This window comes from Procambarus clarkii, chromosome 14 (assembly GCF_040958095.1).
Source record: "Procambarus clarkii isolate CNS0578487 chromosome 14, FALCON_Pclarkii_2.0, whole genome shotgun sequence".
In the NCBI taxonomy this organism is placed as follows: Eukaryota; Metazoa; Arthropoda; class Malacostraca; order Decapoda; family Cambaridae; genus Procambarus; species Procambarus clarkii.
This window is the reverse complement of record NC_091163.1, coordinates 29,152,968-29,177,038: the sequence shown is the minus strand read 5'-3', so window position 1 is coordinate 29,177,038 and position 24,071 is coordinate 29,152,968. Positions and strand designations below refer to the sequence as shown.

General features: G+C 38.9%; 1 protein-coding gene across 1 annotated transcript in view; it reads right to left on the bottom strand.

Moving 5' to 3' along the window:
* LOC123769710 (fibroblast growth factor receptor-like 1) overlaps positions 1-24,071 on the bottom strand; it is a 103,477-nt gene that overhangs the window by 56,226 nt on the left and 23,180 nt on the right. The window lies entirely within an intron of this gene.

Below are 24,071 nucleotides of genomic sequence, written 5' to 3'. Positions count from 1 at the left end.
GTCAAGCCGCCTGCTATCGCTGTATCTATCGATGATTTCTGTGTTGTTTACTAGGATTTCTCTGGCTATGGTTTGGTTGTGGGAAGAGATTATATGTTCCTTAATGGAGCCCTGTTGCTTATGCATAGTTAAACGCCTAGAAAGAGATGTTGTTGTCTTGCCTATATACTGGGTTTTTTGGAGCTTACAGTCCCCAAGAGGGCATTTAAAGGCATAGACGACGTTAGTCTCTTTTAAAGCGTTCTGTTTTGTGTCTGGAGAGTTTCTCATGAGTAGGCTGGCCATTTTTCTGGTTTTATAGTAAATCGTCAGTTGTATCCTCTGAATTTTGTCTGTAGGGATAACGTTTCTATTAACAAAATCTTTCAGGACCCTTTCCTCCGTTTTATGAGCTGTGGAAAAGAAGTTCCTGTAAAATAGTCTAATAGGGGGTATAGGTGTTGTGTTAGTTGTCTCTTCAGAGGTTGCATGGCTTTTCACTTTCCTTCTTATGATGTCTTCGACGAAACCATTGGAGAAGCCGTTATTGACTAGGACCTGCTTACCCTGCAAAGTTCTTCGTCGACTTGCTTCCATTCTGAGCTGTGGCTGAGAGCACGGTCGACATATGCATTAACAACACTCCTCTTGTACCTGTCTGGGCAGTCGCTGTTGGCATTTAGGCACATTCCTATGTTCGTTTCCTTAGTGTAGACTGCAGTGTGGAAACCTCCGCCCTTTTCCATGACTGTTACATCTAGAAAGGGCAGCTTCCCACCCTTTTCCATCTCGTAAGTGAAACGCAGCACGGAACTCTGCTCAAATGCCTCCTTCAGCTCCTGCAGATGTCTGACATCAGGTACCTGTGTAAAAATGTCGTCAACATACCTGCAGTATATGGCCGGTTTCAAGTTCATGTCGACTAAGACTTTTTGCTCGATGGTACCCATGTAGAAGTTTGCAAACAGGACACCTAGGGGAGAACCCATGGCGACCCCATCTACTTGCTTATACATGTGCCCATCCGGGCTCAAGAAGGGTGCCTCTTTAGTACAAGCTTGGAGTAGTTTCCTCAGAATATTTTCTAGTATGTCAAGAGGAGTACAGGCTGGATCACGATACACTCTGTCGGCTATCATTCCGATTGTCTCGTCCACAGGTACGTTGGTAAACAGCGATTCTACGTCCAACGAGGCTCTTATCCCTGTGGCCCATGTGCCCCGCAGTAAGTCAACAAATTCCTTTGTAGACTTCAGGCTGAAGGCGCAAGGAACATAAGGAGTCAGCAGGCCGTTGAGTCGCTTCGCCAGTCTGTACGTGGGTGTGGGTATCTGGCTAATGATTGGCCGAAGTGGGTTTCCAGGCTTGTGTGTCTTGACATTTCCATACGCATATCCAGGTTTATATTCCCCAATGATCTTTGGCAGGTGGAGTCCGGATTTCTTGGCGTTCACAGTTTCGATCAGTTTGTTGGCCTTTGCTTTTAATTCAGCTGTAGTGTCTTTCATTACCCTTTGGAACTTAGTTTGGTCAGAGAGTATGATGTTCATTTTCGCCAAATATTCGTCTTTTTTAAGAATGACATATATTGGCGACTTGTCACCTCTCCTGACAACTATCTCCTTGTTCTTACGAAGGCTTTTAGCTACCGCTTTAAGCTCGGGGGATAGTATGGTGCTTCTGTAATTGCCTCGATTCTTTCCTCCTACTGCAATAAGTTCTGCTTGAGGTTAGGTTGAGGTTAATTACCTCACTGAGGACAAAGTCACTCTCCTAAATCTGGGCATAAACTGTCATGTTATGTCCAGACCGAGTGAGATGGCCCGGAAAGTAGAGTTGGAAATTCTGTTGGACGACATATTCGACCTCGAGACACAAAAGAAGGTCACTACCAAAGATACCTTACAAGCAGAACTTATTGCAGAAGGAGGAAAGAATCGAGGCAATTACAGAAGCACCATACTGTCCCCCGAGCTTAAAGTGGCAGCTAAAAGCCTTCGTGAGAACAAGGAGATAGTTGTCAGGAGAGGTGACAAGTCGCCAATATATGTCATTCTTAAAAAAGACGAATATCTGGCGAAAATGAACATCATACTCTCTGACCAAACTAAGTTCCAAAGGGTAACGAAGGACACTACAGCTGAATTAAAAGCAAAGGTCAACAAACTGATCGAAACTGTGAACGCCAAGAAATCCGGACTCCACCTGCCAAAGATCATTGGGGAATATAAACCTGGATATGCGTATGGAAATGTCAAGACACACAAGCCTGTAAACCCACTTCGGCCAATCATTAGCCAGATACCCACACCCACGTACAGACTGGCGAAGCGACTCAACGGCCTGCTGACTCCTTATATTCCTTGCGCCTTCAGCCTGAAGTCTCCAAAGGAATTTGTTGACTTACTGCGGGGCACATGGGCCACAGGGATAAGAGCCTCGTTGGACGTAGAATCGATGTTTACCAACGTACCTGTGGACGAGACAATCGGAATGATAGCCGACAGAGTGTATCGTGATCCAGCCTGTACTCCTCTTGACATACCAGAAAATATTCTGAGGAAACTACTCCAATCTTGTACTAAAGAGGCACCCTTCTTGAGCCCGGATGGGCACATGTATAAGCAAGTAGATGGGGTCTCCATGGGTTCTCCCCTAGGAGTCCTGTTTGCAAACTTCTACATGGGCACCATCGAGCAAAAAGTCTTAGTCGACATGAACTTGAAACCGGCCATATACTGCAGGTATGTTGACGATATTTTTACACAGGTACCTGATGTCAGACATCTGCAGGAGCTGAAGGAGGCATTTGAGCAGAGTTCCGTGCTGCGTTTCACTTACGAGATGGAAAAGGGTGGGAAGCTGCCCTTTCTAGATGTAACAGTCATGGAAAAGGGCGGAGGTTTCCACACTGCAGTCTACACTAAGGAAAGGAACATAGGAATGTGCCTAAATGCCAACAGCGACTGTCCAGACAGGTACAAGAGGAGTGTTGTTAACGCATATGTCGACCGTGCTCTCAGCCACAGCTCAGAATGGAAGCAAGTCGACGAAGAACTTTGCAGGGTAAGGCAGGTCCTAGTCAATAACGGCTTCTCCAATGGTTTCGTCGAAGACGTCATAAGAAGGAAAGTGAAAAGCCATGCAACCTCTGAAGAGACAACTAACACAACACCTATACCCCCTATTAGACTATTTTACAGGAACTTCTTTTCCACAGCTCATAAAACGGAGGAAAGGGTCCTGAAAGATTTTGTTAATAGAAACGTTATCCCTACAGACAAAAATCAGAGGATACAACTGACGATTTACTATAAAACCAGAAAAACGGCCAGCCTACTCATGAGAAACTCTCCAGACACAAAACAGAACGCTTTAAAAGAGACTAACGTCGTCTATGCCTTTAAATGCCCTCTTGGGGACTGTAAGCTCAAAAAACCCAGTATATAGGCAAGACAACAACATCTCTTTCTAGGCGTTTAACTATGCATAAGCAACAGGGCTCCATTAAGGAACATATAATCTCTTCCCACAACCAAACCATAGCCAGAGAAATCCTAGTAAACAACACAGAAATCATCGATAGATACAGCGATAGCAGGCGGCTTGACGTTTGCGAGGCACTACACATCAAGAAGTCAACACCAGCAATCAACAGCCAATTATTGCACAACTATATTCTACCCACCTCTAGACTCCGCTCCAATATAGAAGCATCAAGAAATATGGACCAATAGGCTTTCTACAAACACTTCTATTCAATACCCATTGTTTCGTGTTCTGTCTTGTGTTGATGAAATTATTACCCTATTAATACCACCTCTTGTTCTGTCTTGTGTTAATGCCACATCACCCCTTCCACCTCACTCAAATGTAGATATAAAATCGGAGATGCGTAAGTTCTATTCAGTTGTGTATTTGTGAACTAAAGTCTTTGAAAATGTAATAAGTTTTACGAAACGCGCTTGTGTCGCGTCAGACTAGAAATAAAAATGAATTTTGGAGAATTGATTTTTGATTTACCTCCAACAGTGAAAAGAAATGTGCGAAAGATTGAGAAAATTCGTGTTAGAATTATTAATCTTACTTTTTCGGTCATATTTAATAATATATGTCTACAGGAAAGACTGCTACCAAAATATACTAATATATATATATATATATATATATATATATATATATATATATATATATATATATATATATATATATATATATATATATATATATATATATATATATATATATATATATATATATATGTCGTACCTAGTAGCCAGAACGCACTTCTCAGCCTACTATGCAAGGCCCGATTTGCCTAATAAGCAAGTTTTAAGAAAATAATAAGCAAGTAAGCAAACCAAATTTTCATGAATTAATGTTTTTTCGACCACCTAACCTACCTAACCTAAACTAACCTAACTTTTTCGGCTACCTCTCCTAGGTAGGGTTGGTTAGGTTCGGTCATATATCTACGTTAATTTTAATTCCAATAATAAAAAGTTGACCTCATACATAATGTAATGGGTAGCTTTATCATTTCATAAGACAAAAATTTGAGAAAATATATTAATTCGGGAAAACTTGGCTTATTAGGCAAATCGGGCCTTGCATAGTAGGCTGAGAAGTGCATTCTGGCTACTAGGAGATTAAATGGCTTCGACTTGAGTCGTATGTTTTTCGTTGCCCCGGTGAGATTATATGGCTTCGATTTGATTCGTGTGTTTTTCGTTACAAATGGTGACAGCTTCGACTTGAGTTGTGCATTTTTCGTTGCCCCGCTGACCCATGCACAGGCATCGCTAATGGTCAATGACGTCACCAGCTAGCCGCTCAGCGTTCCTGCACAGGCACGTTTAAGAAGATTAAAAAGCCGGTCTATGAGTCGTATGTTTTGCGCTACAACATTGACCCTGAAACCAAATGTATAATACCATCATCCCTAGTCTATTTAAAATTTCCTATTTACTTGCAACTATCGTCCATTGCATAAGGGGAAGCAACACAGAGCATGAGCTATCATGTATCGCCGCGTTCTCCCCTATCAGTCATTTATATGAAAACAGTCCCCTGCCAGGAGTGCTGACTTCAATGCAATTTCAGTACTAATCCAATATTGCTTCATAACGCATAAATATATATGCACGTACATAAATATATATGCACATCTCCCATTCACTCAAAAACATGCCTCCCCACACCTTGCTGTAGCATACAACGAATCAAAATACTCATTCAGTGTACATATATAGGAATACTACATTCAGTATAAGCAAGCCTCTCATGTTTTTTTAAATAAGGCCTTCTGCAGTTACCTTCTTTTCTGACGTCATCATCCCTAATGCGGTGCAAGGCGCCAACGTACTATATGCGGATCCCAGGAGGTTCACACATAAGTGTGAACTCTTAATCAGGCTTAATATCTCAACTGTATTCTGTGTTTCACCAGAGTCGATATTCAGCTACATTGGCTCGTGTTTTCACTCATTGCTCTTATTTTCCATTATTCATAAACCCTATCAAACCATCCTAACCTAACTTATTATATATATATATATATATATATATATATATATATATATATATACATATATATATATATATATATATATATATATATATATATATATATATATATATATATATATATATATATATATATATATATATATATATAACAAACAAATGCATTCTACAGACCAGTTGTAGTTGTTGTTTAGTGACATCATGAAAAGCTGCCCAGTATAGGGATGGAGAATTGTTGGCCATTAGCATATAAGTGTCAAAGTATCACAGCACCTGACTGGTCAGGTGCTGTGCTAATGTCAATAAGTGAATAAGTGACGTCACACTACGTGTGACGTCACCATATGACCAATGCGGTCTTTAGTATCCCGTTGTTTAGTGACATTGTAACACGGGTTCGGGTTCCTCTCTCTCTGTACTTCTCTACCTTCTACTCCCTCTACCCGTATTCTTACTTATTATTCTCTACCAAGGGACTCCAAAACTTTTACCAAAGCCAACTCCACGCCACGTGGTCCTAAGACGATTGACCGACTTAGGATTCTACACCCAGTATGACGTGACCTAAGCTCTGAGCAAAACCCTAGAGTCGCCTCTATGCTGCCACCACCAGACCAGCTCTACAGAGCAATGATCGAGGTCTGGATCGATCACGCTAATTAATCAACCTTGGGGCTTGATCCCCACTAGTAGTTTATAACCTCGGAAACTTGAGTGTGGAATTAATTAGATGGGGATGATGAATTCCGATCCGATGTTAGAATCGGCGCCCAATGCAACTCTGCCTCGTGTGGACCACGTGACCAGGACAAGTTTACACATAACCAAATGGAAACAATAAAATGCAAATTAATAACAAATTTAATTTATTAAGAGAAAACTAAAACAAAATCTAAATATGTTCACTCCCTGTCACTTTAACACTCCCTACTTGACCTGAATGGCAAATGAGACTATTTCTATACATAACCATAGCAACTATACCTCTATATTTTCCAGCTAAGATGTTGGGCTGGTCTTGGGGAGAGGTAAGATGTTTGACCTCTCCCAGCTGCTCGGCAGATCACACTGATCTCTTCCTTGTCTGGTCTACCCCAGACAAGAGTATTGTATCCTTCCGCCTAGTCAAAGTTCTACCCAGTTACTAGCAAGGTTTAAGTTATAACAATTAAACTCTGTTGTACTTAATTGATCCAGACTGGTTGAATTATTTTACTTTAATTAGATTACACAAACATCTAACGGCAAAGCTGTTCCCGATCACAAAAATGGTTATTAAAACTTTGAGAAATATTAGACATGTCAACCCTGCTGACCTATGACCGCCGGTCACTCCGCCTTAAAAGTTAGATCTGATTCGTGACGTCACTGATGGTGACTTAAACTCAATAATTAGAATACTCTTGATATTGTATCCAGTACTATTATACAATACAATTTTAATGCAAAATGAATAAAGGCTAATTTTCTCTAAATTACTGAATACTATAGGATGGTTCATTATACGCAGCTATGAACAAAGATGCCCGCCATTTGTGACTCAGACCTGCTAATTCCCAGGGGACTGGGCGTTGTTGAGAGGTCAGGTCCCTACTCGAACTTCTGGAACCTTCTGGAATAATTCTTACAACAGCCTAGTTTGTTACAACATCACGAAAAGCAACCTCAGGTATAGGGATAAGGTATTGCTGGCCATTAGCATGTAAGTGTCAAGGTATCACAGCACCTGACTGGTCAATTATGTATGACGTCACCAGATAACCAAAGCGACCTTTGGCGTCCTACCTGTATATGTACTGTATTTGATGTTATTATTATTCAAAACAGTCCCCTGCCAGGAGTGCTGACTTCAATGCAATTTCAGTACTAATCCAATATTGCTTCATAACGCATAAATATATATGCACGTACATAAATATATATGCACATCTCCCATTCACTCAAAAACATGCCTCCCCACACCTTGCTGTAGCATACAACGAATCAAAATACTCATTCAGTGTACATATATAGGAATACTACATTCAGTATAAGCAAGCCTCTCATGTTTTTTAAATAAGGCCTTCTGCAGTTACTTTCTTTTCTGACGTCATCATCCCTAATGCGGTGCAAGGCGCCAACGTACTATATGCGGATCCCAGGAGGTTCACACATAAGTGTGAACTCTTAATCAGGCTTAATATCTCAACTGTATTCTGTGTTTCACCAGAGTCGATATTCAGCTACATTGGCTCGTGTTTTCACTCATTGCTCTTATTTTCCATTATTCATAAACCCTATCAAACCATCCTAACCTAACTTATTATATATATATATATATATATATATATATATATATATATATATATATATATATATATATATATATATATATATATATATATATATATATATATATATATATATATATATATATATATATATATATATATATATATATATATATATAACAAACAAATGCATTCTACAGACCAGTTGTAGTTGTTGTTTAGTGACATCATGAAAAGCTGCCCAGTATAGGGATGGAGTATTGTTGGCCATTAGCATATAAGTGTCAAAGTATCACAGCACCTGACTGGTCAGGTGCTGTGCTAATGTCAATAAGTGAATAATGTCAATAATGTGAATAAGTGACGTCACACTACGTGTGACGTCACCATATGACCAATGCGGTCTTTAGTATCCCGTTGTTTAGTGACATCACGAAAAGCAACCTCAGGTATAGGGATAAGGTATTGCTGGCCATTAGCATGTAAGTGTCAAGGTATCACAGCACCTGACTGGTCAATTATGTATGACGTCACCAGATAACCAATGCGACCTTTGGCGTCCTACCTGTATATGTACTGTATTTGATGTTATTATTATTCAAAAATGACTAGACTAACCATCCCCACCTAACCTAATCAGAGGTTTAAGAATATGCATTTAATCATCCATGACTGTAATTATTATTCTGTAATAAGTGCAAAGTATAACAGCAGCCCAAATGTCGTACAGCAATTTAAGCAGAATTGTACATCTGTCAGCAGGCAAGCTGACCTTATAAGGACCTCCCCCCAGCCCAAAGAACAGTCCAACTCAGGCTTCCTGTGCTAACACTCTGAACTAGCTCCAGCACTTGTGCAATATCCGACTTCGCTGTCTCGTATCTATCAAATCGACCATGTATATTTGTGAACTTTGCAAGGCTCTTAAACTAGGGCCATTCCACCTGTGCCAGGCGAGATGTGCTGAATGTAGGATAACCTTCACCGCCAGTCCTCAGCATCAGTGTGTTATTTACTGTGAGCAGTGCTTTAAAATACCTTGTGGACATTTTGATAAGATTTGTCCATCGTGCTCCAAAGTGATTTGTTCTACCCGTAAGTATCAGTGTGGTTATGACAACTGTAGAAATTTCCCATAGATATATTGTGAGTTATAGCATATTTATAGTTACTATTGAAAAAAATGACTTAACAGCAGCAACAAATATTATTTGTATTAATATTCTGAACAAAAAATACGTACTTTAATAAATTGCACAATAGCGGCAGCAGCTAAATTTATATATGAATTATTATTTACAGTTAGTCGTAGAGTTATACATCTATGCAGCATTCCTTAAAAAAAAATACGCATAACTATATAGAATAATTAAAATCTACAGGTCGCAACCCTGATGCATGTCCATTTTGCATGTATCTCGATGATTCTGAGTCTGATACTAGTTCTGATTCAGAGCACTCAGAAGCGTCATCGCACCAAAGTGTCCAGTACGAAAGTAAGTTAAATATAGTTTTTCTGCAATATTAAACTATTCCCAATTCTTGTTAGATATATTTATATAAATACCTCACTTATCAACTTCAATTATTATTCACATGATCGTTTATATGATTTTAGGCACGCCAACTCAGCAGTTAGTGGAGGTAGAGGAAGAATATCCCCGTGGAGGAGGTGGTGAAGAGCCTAGCACGAGCCGAACTCGCTCACCGACACCAGAAGATAATGACAATAGGACAAGTTTTAATTGTAAGTAACATCCGCATTAGTTATTATTTTCATATTTCAATAATGCCAGTATTATTATTAAAACTCCCTATATTTAATTTTATTTATTGAAATCATTATTCTTGTTACTTATAGGTTCGCAACTGGAGGACGAAGAAGACTCCCTGCATCTACTTTTGGAAGCAGATTCAGATGTGGATGCTAGCCAACCTATTGCTAATTCTTCACCACCACTTCAGGAACAGCAGCAACAGCAGGTTGATGTTTTGCTTCCTCCTCAACCAGAAGTTCTAGAAGGGATCAGTAATTTCAATGGGGGGTACATACGCCATTCATATAGCATCCCAGATCATGCCCAAGGAGATCCTGCCCATTATTTGACTATATATCGCGATTATTTTATTCAGCAAATAGAATCCTTATTTGATGCCGTTCACCCCAATTTCCCTCCTGCCCTCTTGATATACCCCGATTTCTCTTTTAATTTACAACGGCTTAATCAAGAAAATGAACCTGATTTTGAGGGAGAGTTACCTATAAGGGCTGAACAACGCACTGCAACTAGACATGAGGCCAGTGTTGCCGTAGACCAATGGATTGTTGAATTGGATAATAAGTTAGAAGAGTTCTTTGCCGAGACCGAAGGTTCGAGTCTAGGTATACAGAGCATTTCTGGTTTTTATATCAATTCTATAACTGTTCAGCATCCCATCCGTCTAGGAGAATACGTGCCTTATCCAGATAGATTGCGTGGCAAAAATTATGTTTTCAATCCTAAAGGCGAGCAAAATATATGTTTAATCCAATGTTTGGCAGCATTTATATGTCTTGCTCGGGGGATGACATTAAATAACATTAGGAAACGTTCAAAGTCAGCCAGATGGTGTCTTAGATGTGTCCGTTGGAGTGAGGATATCGAAATACCCATAACGTATGATAACATCAATAAAATTGAAGCATAAATAAATTAAGTATATTTATCTATGTGCTTACGCGTGAAGATAATAGGTACTATATTAGCTTAGCTAGAAAAGGTAGGGGACATTCCGCTCCTAAAGTACCATTGCTCATGCTAGAGGATCAGCATCTTGTACTCATTAAAGATTTCAATCAATATGTTCGCAACATGCGTCGTCAATTAACCAGAGCCCCAGATAATCATATTTTCTGTCATTCGTGTTTAATTCATTTGTCACCTGATGCAATGCGAGATCACGAAGAGTCATGCAAAGTTAAACAAACATTGAAATTTTACCCTGAAGGTCATAAAATTAAGTTAAAAAATTACGGTCGTGCTTATGGGCCGTCTCACACAGCATATTATGATTTCGAGTGCTTGTTGGACCCCTCCAGTCCCCAAGGTATGATTGAGAAGCGTCACAAAGCCGTGGCATATGCTTTTATCATCATCAACAGGGAATTTGAGGTGGTAGATAAATTAACGTATATGGGAGATGACCCTGTGAATCATTTCATAGATACTTTGGAGAATGCATGGAAGAGAATTAAATCTACCATGCCTACATACAAAATATCTATGACACGGGCACATTGGCAGGCCTATAGACGGAAAACCACATGTGAAATGTGTTATAGGCCATTTAAATCAGATAAAGACAAGCACCGCCATCATGATCATGCTATTGAATTTAATAATTATCTTGCAGCCTATTGTCGTAGATGTAACACGTTGTGCAGAAATTCATATAAATATTTGTATACATTCTCTCACAATGCGGCTTATGACCTCGGGGTAATTTTAAATGAATTGTCTAACCTCCCCAACCGTAAAATTGATATTGCCTCCAAAGATGGATTTAAGTTCATGAAAGTAGATATCGGTAAACTCGGGTTTATGGATAGTCTGGCTTTACTAAATGGTGGGCTGGAAAAACTAGCTAAAGAACATATCAGGGAAGGTAAACCCACCACTTACACCTCAGTTATGCTAGATGACGTCCCTGCAGCCGCCCACCATTTATTAAAGACAGACAAACAGGTATTCTGCTATGACTATATTTCATCTTTGGAGAAATTAAATGAACCGGCTTTTTCTCCTCCCGAAGCCTTTTTTAATAGTTTAAAGCACGAGGCCATCAGCGAGACCGATTATACATAGGCTAAAAAAGTCTTTAGATTACCGGATTGCAAGACCATTGGCGATTACTTGAAGGTCTATTTAAAAGTGGATACTGGACTATTGTGTGATGTGTTTACTGTATGGCGCAAGACCATGCTTGAGCTGTACAAGGTAGACATTACACACTATGTCTCGTTATCTAGTTTTGCATGGGACGCTTTCTTGTTTAAGAGTCAAGTTGTCTTGGACTCTATATCTGATCCCCATTTGTACGATGTATTGCGTAGAAATCTAAGAGGCGGATTTACCTCTGTTGTACGACAACATACAAGTGTACACAATGAGCATACGAGTGCTGATCCTTCTAGCACTGATAAATATATTCTGTATTTGGATTTTAATGGCCTATACGCCACCTGTATGATAGAACTGCTTCCTGAAGGCCGGATCCGTAAATTATCTGATGCCGAATGCGATGATTGGCTCCAACAAGGATTGGAAAATATTGCATGTGATGGGGATAAAGGGTATTGGGTCATGTGTGATACCAAGCATGTCGCACCTGAGGTGGCTCGATACACCGATGATTTGCCCTTAACCCTGTCGCATGCTAATATTTCTACTGATCTTCTGTCCGATTATAGCAAACACATTTTAAATACCGAAGATCGCAAACTCCCTAAGAAAAACAATAAATTAATTGCTTCTCATCTCCCTCAAAAAGATTACTTGGTCAGTTTAGATTTGCTTCAGAAGCTGATGAAATTGGGATTGGAAGTAGCTAAGGTAAATGCAGTTTACGAATTCCAACAAAGCAAGTACCTTAAGGAATTTGTCGAAACTAATGCTCGTGAACGTGCAAATACACCTTACGCCATTAAGGGTAAAGCTTTCATGCTGGTATCAAATGCAATTTACGGCAAGAGTTTGACAAATGTGAGTAAATATGGTGATCAGCATTATTTAGTTACATCTCGAGACAAATTCCAAAAGCTTGCACGCAATCCGTTCTTCAAACGGTGCATTTTGTTGAGCGAAGACAGAGTCATTTGTACGGTTAAGAAACAATCACTTAAAGTCAATACACCAACCAATTTGGGGTTCCAGATCCTGCAAATAGCTAAGAGGATCCTATATGATTTTTGGTATAATACGGTCAAAGTTCATTATGGAGACAAAGCTAGATTGCTGTATACGGATACAGATTCGTATTTGATTGAATTAACCTGTCCAAATGCTTTTGAGGAATTAAATAAACTGCCTTTATCTCAGCATATGGATTTCAGCAATTTCCCTCCTGAAAATCCCTATTTCGATGACTCGCGCAAAGGTCAACTGGGTTTGTTAAAATCGGCAGTTGGAGCCAAAATTATCAAGGAACTCATTGCGTTGAAGCCTAAAATGTACTCAATTCTTACTCAAGATCAGGTTCAGATCTGTCGTTGTAAAGGAATTCCCACTTATCATCAGTCTAAATTCACTCATTCAGCTTTCCAAAGTGCTTTAGATTTAAATATTGGGCAGCGGTTCCAATTCAGATCTATAAGGAATGTTAAAGGCCGTATGTGTACCTGTCTCACTACAAAACGTGGATTGTCTGCCTTTGACGATAAACGTTATGTGCTGAGTCCTACACAGTCTTTGGCGTATGGACACTCCGATATACCTGGAGCAGAAATTCATGAAGAAGAGAATGAGGAGGATGTACCTGCACCTGCTGCTGCTGCACGTCCTGTGAGACGTGGATTTCACCCTATATTCAACATGTGGGGAAAACGCGATGCACTGGTGAACAAGACGTATCCTCACAATTAGTGAATGAAGAAAGTGGTGATAGAAAATTTGCCACCTCCCCTAACCTATCTTTGGTTTTGAAAATTGCGACCTCCCCTAACCTATCTTTTGTGTTTGAAAATTGCAACCTCCCCTAACCTGTCATTGATGTTTGAAAAAATGCCGGCGCCTGACACATCACTGATGTTCTAAAAATGAAGCCTCCTTAACCTATGTTGAAAATGTTCTGTTCTATATAAAAAATAAAATTGTGAAATGTATACTCTGATGTTTTTATAAACCTTGCCCTCCTAACCTATGTTTTGAAAACGTTCTATGCAAAAATAAAAAAAATTATGAAATGTATACTTTGATGTTTCTATGAAAACCTCCCATGTTTAAATATAATGTCCTTATCATACTTATGTCAGTACAAACCCAACACGAGTCATGGATAGTTCACCTATCACTGAAGAACAACTCAATATTTTCAATGAACCTAGCAGAATAATCATTGCAGGATTTTCCAATGGCGGAAAATCTCATTTGTGCACTAAACTGGTTCAAAAATACCATCTGAAATTTTCCAGTATTATTATATGCGGCGGCAGTTACAGAGCATTGCTAGACGATCCTGTAATTAACAAGAAAATAATAGCTCATCCTGAAATTATTAACCCTTTAGATGAACGTACAGACGATTCACCTATTTTAATTATTATCGATGACTTGTTCATCGAATCTGCCAATTCCAAAATTGTGTCTGATATCTTCACTAAAGGCAGACATCTTGCTATTTCGTGTATATTAATTACCCAAAATATATTTTTCTCTGGGAAATATGCTAGAAGTATCAGTTTAAACGCCTCCCATTTCATATTAGTGAAATCTAGAGATTTAGCTCAAATTGAGACTTTAGGGCGGCAGTTATTTGGAAAACAAGATTCTAAAAAGCTTTTGGATATCTACAAGAAAGCCATCAGTAAACCTTATGGATATTTATTGGTGGATTTAGGAGTGAAAACCCCTGAACGCATCACCCTTCCGTAGCAATATTGTTGGTGAGCAACCATACGAAATTGTATACCAATGGTGAACGTACTAGATGAAAACAACAACCACAAGGGGAGGTTAGGGGGTGTGGGGTGTATAGGATGTGTCCCCCACAACTACAACAACAACAACAACAAGGGGAGGTTAGGGTGGGGTGGGGTGTATAGGATGTGTTCCCCACAACAACAACAACAAGGGGAGGTTAGGGTGGGGTGGGGTGTATAGGATGTGTTCCCCACAACAACAACAACAACAACAACAACAAGGGGAGGTTAGGGTGGGGTGGGGTGTATAGGATGTGTTCCCCACAACAACAACAACAACAACAAGGGGGGGTGGGGTGTATAGGATGTGTCCCCCACAACAACAACCACAAGGGGAGGTTAGGGTGGGGTGGGGTGTATAGGATGTGTCCCCCACAACTACAACAAGGGGAGGTTAGGGGGGTGGGGTGTATAGGATGTGTCCCCCACAACAACAACAAGGGGAGGTTAGGGGGGTGGGGTGTATAGGATGTGTCCCCCACAACAACAACAAGGGGAGGTTAGAGGGGTGAGGTGTATAGGATGTGTCCCCCACAACAACAACCACAAGGGGAGGTTAGGGGGGGTGAGGTGTATAGGATGTGTCCCCCACAACAACAACAAGGGGAGGTTAGGGGGGGTGAGGTGTATAGGATGTGTCCCCCACAATAACAACCACAAGGGGAGGTTAGGGGGGTGGGGTGTATAGGATGTGTCCCCCACAACAACAACAAGGGGAGGTTAGAGGGGTGAGGTGTATAGGATGTGTCCCCCACAACAACAACCACAAGGGGAGGTTAGGGGGGGTGAGGTGTATAGGATGTGTCCCCCACAACAACAACAAGGGGAGGTTAGGGGGGGTGAGGTGTATAGGATGTGTTCCCCACAACAACAACAACAACAACCACTAGGGGAGGTTAGGGGGGTGGGGTGCATAGGATGTGTTCCCCACAACAACAACAACAACCACAAGGGAGGTTAGGGGGGTTGGGTATATCGGATGTATAAAACAACTAAAACCATACAATCCGATATCACTTTATTAGAAGATGGAGCACGTACTAGATAAAATTTATTATAACCCCGCATCCTCAGGAGGGTTAGGGGGGGTTGTTAGGTTGTATAAAGCAGCTAAAACCATAAAGCCAGATATAACTTTATCAGATGTCAAAGAATACTTGAAATCGTCTAAAGCCTACACTTTGCATGCATTAAAACCTCACAAATTTCAGCGACGAAAGGTACTGAGTCCTAAACCCCGTATATATTTAGCTTGTGATTTAGCAGAAATGGGATTATTAGCTCAACATAAGGATGATATTAAATACATTCTCGTCTGTGTCGATATTTTTTCACGGTATGTGCAAGTAGCACCTCTGATACGCAAAGATGGACAGACTGTGAGTAAAGCTCTGAAAAATATATTGGAATCCTCATATTTCCAAGGAATACGTAAAATTAATACAGATCGAGGAGGTGAATTTTATAATTCTCATATGTAACGAATGTTAGCAGCTAAAAATATTAAACTGTATAGTGTATTTTCAAGAAACAAAAGCCGCTATCGCCGAACGCTTTATACGGACCATGAAAACCAAGATTTATAAATATATGACTGCGCACAATACCTCGAGATATCTGCCCATATTGCCTGATATCATAAAGGCGTATAACACAACATCCCACCGAGGGTTAGGTGGTCGGACTCCAGTTGACGTTCATGCTTTATCTCGTCCACAAGATATAAAGAAACAGTTCAATCTCATGTATAAAAGTAAGGACAAACCTAAAGCAGGTCTTAGTTCTCTACTAGCTGTCGGGGACACAGTTCGCATTACTCTCTCCAACAGAATTTCGACATTCAAGAAAGTTTTTGCTAGACAAAACACGGAAGAAATTTTCAGAATTATTCGTATAGATAAAAGCCAGCCTATCCCATTATATTTTTTACAAGATTTGAATAACAAGACTATTGACGGAGGGTTTTATAAGGAAGAATTAACCCTAACCCATTTACCGGCTGCATTTAATATTGAGAAGGTGCTACGTAAACGTACATTACCCAATAATAAATTACAGTATAAAGTAAGGTACGAAGGCTACGACTCTTCATTTGATCAGTGGATTGATGCTGATGATTTGTTGAAGATATGAAGAAGCCATTAGTATACAAGTACAGAGAGTTGTTGACCTTGCTGAGCAAACTCAATTCCTCAGCCAAGAAAAAATTGATTGCTCAGTTTAAAAAAACACATATTCATTGCTTGTCAGAGATTTTCAAACAATTTCTGAAAAATAGGCTTCCGGTTAAGAAGAAAGTTATAGTGAAATTGAAGAAATACAGAGACACCTTGCATTCGCTGGCTTGTAAGAAACCCTCAATTTCAAACAAAAAACGTATTTTATTGACTCGCAAAGGAGGCAGTATCCTCGGTATATTATTACCCATAGCTGCTAGTTTAATTTACAGGCTATTTAATAAATAAAAATGAAAGAATATTATCTAGTACCTCGTAAAACCATCGATGAGGGACCTGCTAAAGTACCAGTAGTAAAAAAAGCAAAAGTAGCGCCGTCACTAGCTCCAACACCTGTCCTGCCAGCAAGTACTCTAGTAGCACCAGTTTCAGTTCGAGCCAATCCTTCAATAGTACATTTGGTACATTTAAAATTGAAAGCTAAAGATCATGATTATGCTACTTCGCTGTTGAATTATTTTGATGAAAGCAAGATGGTGCAATGGGACGTCAATGGGAATCTGCAAATGCCAGTGACTGGAATAAACATAATTGATGATATTTTAACTAAAGTGACAATTCACCGCTCTGTATTCCCACGAGAAAAATTACCGCTGGTTAAATTATTCATCTCTTTAACCTCAACTCCACGAGAAATGTTTAGGAATACAGAATCTCGTAAACAAGTATTTAATGATGACGTGGCACTAAGAAGAAAACGGGCGTATGCTCCTACTACAGCTGCTGGAGAAACTAAACGTTCGAAAGTTGGCGGAGGAGCACCATGGCTAGCTTACTGAAGGTGAGTGTATAAATAGATGTTCTGTTTTGTTTTTAGTTTATTCATTCATAGTCCAGCAATGGATTCCCACGTTATTTACGCTACTAGTGTTTCTAATACAGATTTATTTCCTAATAATGTACCAAGTGCTTTTGAAAACAGACTGTACAATCAACTCGTGCTGGATTCTAGACGTTCCTACGAAATGTGTCTCCAGAATATATTATTGCCTTCGTCATATTACATAATAAGATCGGATGATCTGGAAAGTTATATCCGCGTGAGAATTATGTACCTAGATGCTAAAGGAATTAGTTACAAACATTCCAAATTTCTACCGAAAACTAATATTTTAGCTGGTGGCATAAAGGAAATTATATGCGCCATCAATAATGAAATTACCCATATATTTTCACAGAACGATTTGAGTTTTGTGTCTGATGTCTATAAGACGTATTTCCCAAGATATGCAGATGCATATATTAAATATGGATCGATTTCCAATAGAGTAAAGTTCAATACCGCGAGCAGCGATGAGAATGTATTGTATCATGACGATAATCGAGCAATATGCGGGATTTCCCTATCTTTTGGGGCGAGTATCGGCAAGGTTTTAGGAACTGATCAGCATAAAAATTATGATATATACGTACACAAGAATTATTTTTGGATGAAACACCCATATCAGACGCGTGTCCCTACCCTCCACAACCCAGGGGCATGATAGATTACCTGTGTGTTTATTGTGATAAAATTGCACCCACGATGTACGGAAATTTATTAGTGAATATATTGGACGTAGTGTCTTTGTAGGGTGGTGAAAGCACGAATAGGAAACTATATAAACCTCTAAATACAAATGTACTGGATAGTATAAGTATTGCAGTTACAGATCCTAATGGGACCCCTATTTATTTCGATAAACGAAGAAGCACAACAGCTGTTTTACATATACGACCCCGAATTGGGTCTATATAATAAGGACATTAAAGTTCCGAGCCTCATTACTCATCTGCAAGCTACAAAATGCGCGTCAATTTCATCCCTCCGTATGTAGACGTAATTTTATTCTTAATTAGCCCACCTGCCTCATATAAAGGAGGTGGGCTGAGTGATATTAGAATATTCAATAGGAGTCATATAAGAGGAGGTGGTATATTCAGTTTCCTCACTGGTTTAGCCCGTAAAGCAGCGCCATTTTTAATGAGAACCCTTGCGCCTGCCGTCTTAAGTATGGGTCAGAATGTATTGCAAGACATGCAAACAGGCGAACATTCCTTTAAAAAGTCAATGAAGAAGCATGGGATTGAATCATTGAAGGGAGTAGGGCGTCAGATTTTAGGTGGTGGTAAAAGGCGGAAAAAGTCTAAGAGAAAGGCTAAGGCCACCAAATTAGCACTTATTCTCAGTTTCACAAAACAGAATAAGAAGATTAAGAGATATAATGACGTGTTTGCGTAAATTACAATTCATTCCTTTCATGGCATCCAGCATGAATACTACTACTACACTAGGAGCGGGGCTACAATCCCCTTTGGAAAATTACACAGTGGCTGTAACAGATGGATTCCTTAAACTTAATTCAGCACGTATGATTGAGTCCACTATAGCCAGTAGGAAAAATATTGAAATTTTACCTGTTAATTTAGGAATTAATAAATTTAAGGACTTGTATATAGAATTTAGAATCCCTGGCATTCATGGTCATTTCCTGGATATGTCATCACTAGCCCTAGAAGTGGGGATAGAATTAACAGAAGCTGACGCCGCAATAGATTCAGGCAAAAAAGTGACTGTCGCCAATGGATTATCACAAACACTTTAAAACAGTGGTGGTGTATTTCAACGAACAAGTAGTTGAAAGTAATTCTTTATTTTCATATTGGGCGTATAAAGCTGCTAACGACTCTTTCCAGAAGTAAAATTGATGGTTTTAAGCATCTAGCGCATTTTTATAAAGAAGAGGCGCTAACGATACCCAATAAAATTGATACGCAGTATTTTGCTACGACCACGATAGATCAGGATGAGAAAATGGCTAATATGAAAGAACAGGGCATTTATACGTGCTTTAAATTATTGCTGGATATTGCATCTATTAGCGAATATTTACTGGATAAGGTAGATGTAAGAATACGTTTGGAGTTAAATAGTGATAAATGGGTTATTGGCAGTGATACATCAACTGCTAATTATAAATATAATACAAATATGGCCCGCTTATGGATCGATAGATTAACCCCATTCCCTTCTGGGCTGCTAGCTATTAACAGAGCACTCACCCAAAATAATGGAGCAGTATCGTATATATTTGATAAAACCCTATTTAAAACTTATATTCTAGGTCAGGGCGAGAAATCATTAACTATGGACCAACCCTGGGGTGGAGTGATCCCTGAGAAATTATACATGGCCATTATTGATATGGAAGCCATTTCTGGAGATTACACCTTAAACCCATTATATTTCAACAATTCCGCCTTGAGCAACGTATATATCTCGGTGAACGGCACGAGTTTATTTAATATTGAGTGTGATTTCCCCCATAAATGTTCGAAATTATATTATACGGTCCTGAATGCTGTAGGATTTAATGTAGATAATATTTTGTCCTACGAATCGTTCGTTAAAGGACAAACTCTGCTGGTCTTTAATTTATTACCAGAAGAAATAAAGGGTACAGTTTCTTTGGAAGCGACAGGGAATTTAAGAATTACATTGGAATTTAATACAGCCATAGTGGGAAATAAAGTTATACTGCTGTTTGGTCTTACTACTGGGGTTATGAAAATTAATGCTGACCGACGTATTATTTGTGAAACGAGAGCCTAAGAAACATGAATTGTTTAGAAATAAACAATGGGTTGAAAAATATATATTTAGGGGAAGAAGCCATATATATCGGATGTTATTTAGCGAACGATGTACGGAGAATCTTCAAGAAATTAAATAAAGAGCCAGTGGTATTTATTTTAAATACTTTAGATGAGAAATCCCCTGTAACGATGATGGGTCATTGGATGACTGTGTATGTACACAATAAACCTTCAGGAGCCATTATCGCCCTGTTGGACAGTTTTGGGCTGAAGATGGAATTCCATTCACGTTATTTACATGAATTCCTCTCTTATTTTGAAGATTACAGAGTTTACATGTTCACAAAACGCATTCAGAGCATGGACTCCTATTATTGTGGAGCCTATGCCATGTTTTTCGTCTATCAATTATGCAGCCTGAACTTGAGAGCTGCACTACATAAATTTGAAACTTTATTTGAATATGGGGAATATAATATGAACGATAGGAAGATAATTCAATTTGCATATTCTAATTTTGCAATGCCTAACTGCAAAAAGACATTTTGCATAGATGGACAAGATAAATGTCTATCGCTGTGTGATGAATCCTCATATTACTGTACTGTAAGTATATTTCTAGATGTTTGCTATATATTGTCTTTCATATTATTGCTGATTTATTATTATTATTATTCTGTGTTGCTCATATGGTTTTTATTCATTGTTCCAGATATGATGCGGCAGAGGAACTGGTCTCACAAAAATTACCAGGATCTAGGATTGCTATGACCAACGTCTTAAATATCATGCTTGTTCTCCATTACAATTTTACTGTTAAGACTAGAATGTAAACTTTTATTACCAATAAAATAATAGAAACCTATACAATGTATATTCTTAAACCTCTGATTAGGTTAGGTGGGTATGGATAGTCTAGTCATTTTTTGAATAATAATAACATCAAATACAGGTACAAATGCATATACAGGTAGGAAGCTAAAGGCCGCATTGGCCATGTAGTGACGTCATATATAGTTGACCAGTCAGCAGCTGTAATACCTTGACACATAAATGCTAATGGCCAGCAATACCTTATCCCTATACCTGAGGTCGCTTTTCATGATGCCGCTAAACAACAATAATAACTGGTCTGTAGAATGTATTTGTTTGTTATATGTAATAAGTTAGGTTAGGATGGTTTGATCGGGTTTATGAATATCAGAAAATATGAGCAATGAGCGAAAATATGAGCTATTGTAGCTGAATATCAACTTTGATGAAGCACAGAGTACAGTTGAGGTATTAAGCCTGATTAAGAGTTCACACTTATGTGTGAACCTCCTGGGATCCGCATTTAGCACGTTGACGCCTCGCGCCGCATTAGGGATGATGACGTCAGAAAAGAAGGTAACTGCAGAAGGCCTTATTTCAAAACATGAGAGGCTTGGTTTTACTGAATGAGTATTTTTGATTTGTTATATGCAACAATAAGGTGTGCGAGGTATGTTTTGAGCGAATGTGAAACGTGTATACGGTTAGGGTCAATATTGGATTACTACTGAACTTGCATTGAAATCACCAATGCCCAGGGCTCTGTTTTTTCATATAAATGACTGATAGCGTTTTTTTCATTTTATTTTTGCCCTATGCATAATAAACGTTCCTTCAAGAAAGATTGTCAAAGCTCAAATTACATTTTCTTGAAAGACGAAGAAGAAGAAATAGGGGGGACATGATAGAGTTGTGACTGAATGGTCATAGTAAAGGGGATATTAATAACCTATTAAACGTATAAACATGAAACAGAACAGGAATAAATTGGATAGGTTTTAGATTTAGGAAAAGACCTGGGTAAATACAGGTAACAGGGGACGAACTCGAAAACACACACACACACACACACAACTTCTTGCAGTGCTGCTCCCCTTTGTTTCATATGAATGGATTTCATTCCTATGCTCAATAAATGATCCTTGGGTGGACATGCCATTTCAATAAACTGACTTATTCAGGGAAAATGAAGACTGGGCAGCTGATGACGTCATTTGTCCATTAGCGATGCCTGTGCATGGGTCACTGGGGGTAACGATTTTTTGGGATGACTGGAGGCGGCCGTTTAATCCCCTTGAGCGAAAATGGTAGAGACCAATGACTGCCATGAAAAAAATTCGAGAAACCCCTGGGGCCATAGACTGTCAATGAAAAAAAATTTGAGAAAACCCAGGGCCCATAGACCGTGCTTGGGAAAATATTCGAGAAAACCCAGGGGCCATAGACCATGCGTGGGAAGAAGGTAAACTTACGGGCATAGGCCCAGAGAAAACACAGGGGCCTCTGCCCGTGCGTGGGAAAAAGCAAAACGCACAGGCATAGGCCCGGTTTACACTACTTATATATATATACATATATATATATATATATATATATATATATATATATATATATATATATATATATATATATATATATATATATATATATATATATATATATATATATATATATATATATATATATATATATATACATATATATATATATATATATATATTTATATATATATATTTATATATATATATATATATATATATATATATATATATATATATATATATATATATATATTAGTATATTTTGGTAGCAGTCTTTCCTGTAGACATATATTATTAAATATGACCGAAGAAGTAAGATTAATAATTCTAACACGAATTTTCTCTATCTTTCTTACGTTTCTTTTCACTGTTGATGGTAATTCAAAGATCAATTCTCCAAAATTCATTTTTATTTCTAGTCTGACGCGACACTTGAGCGCGTTTCGTAAAACTTATTACATTTTCATTGACTTTAGTTAACAAACACACAACTGAAACTGAATAGAGCTTTGGACATCTTCGAGTTTATATCTACATTTGGGTGAGGTGGATGAGGTGAAAACGAACTTTCAACAATGGGTATTAAATGGGTATTAAATTCTAACACAAGACAAAACATGAAACAATGGGTATTGAATGGAAGTAATTGTAGAAAGCCTATTGGTTCATATTTCTTGATGCTTCTATATTGGAGCGAGGGGCTTGAAGTGGGTAGAATATAGTTGTGCATTAATTGGCTGTTGATTGCTGGTGTTGACTTCTTGATGTGTAGTGCCTCGCAGACGTCAAGCCGCCTGCTATCGCTGTATCTATCATTGATTTCTGTGTTGTTTGCTAAGATTTCTCTGGTGATGGTTTGTTTGTGGGAAGAGATTATATGTTCCTTAATGGAGCCCTGTTGCTTATGCATCGTTAAACGCCTGGAAAGAGATGTTGTTGTCTTGCCTACATACTGGGTTTTTTGAGGCTTACAGTCCCCAAGAGGGCATTTGAAGCCATAGACGACGTTGGTCTCTTTTAAAGCGTTCTGCTTTGTGTCTGGAGAGTTTCTCATGAGTAGGCTGGCCGTTTTTCTGGTTTTATAGTAAATCGTCAGTCAGATTAGGTGTCACATCCACTCCTAGGTCTCTTTCTCCAATCGTTACAGGTAGGCAGTTCCCCTTCATTGTCTACTGTCCCTTTGGTCGTATATCACCTGATCAATTTCCATAACTTTACATTTACTGGTGTGTGTGTGTGTGTGTGTGTGTGTGTGTGTGTGTGTGTGTGTATACTCACCTAGTTGTACTCACCAAGTTGTGTTTGCGGGGGTTGAGCTCTCGCTCATTGGTCCTGCCTCTCAACCGTCAATCAACAGGTGTACAGATTCCTGAGCCTATTGGGCTCTATCATATCTACACTTGAAAATGTGTATGGATTCAGCCTCCACCACATCACCTCCTAATGCATTCCA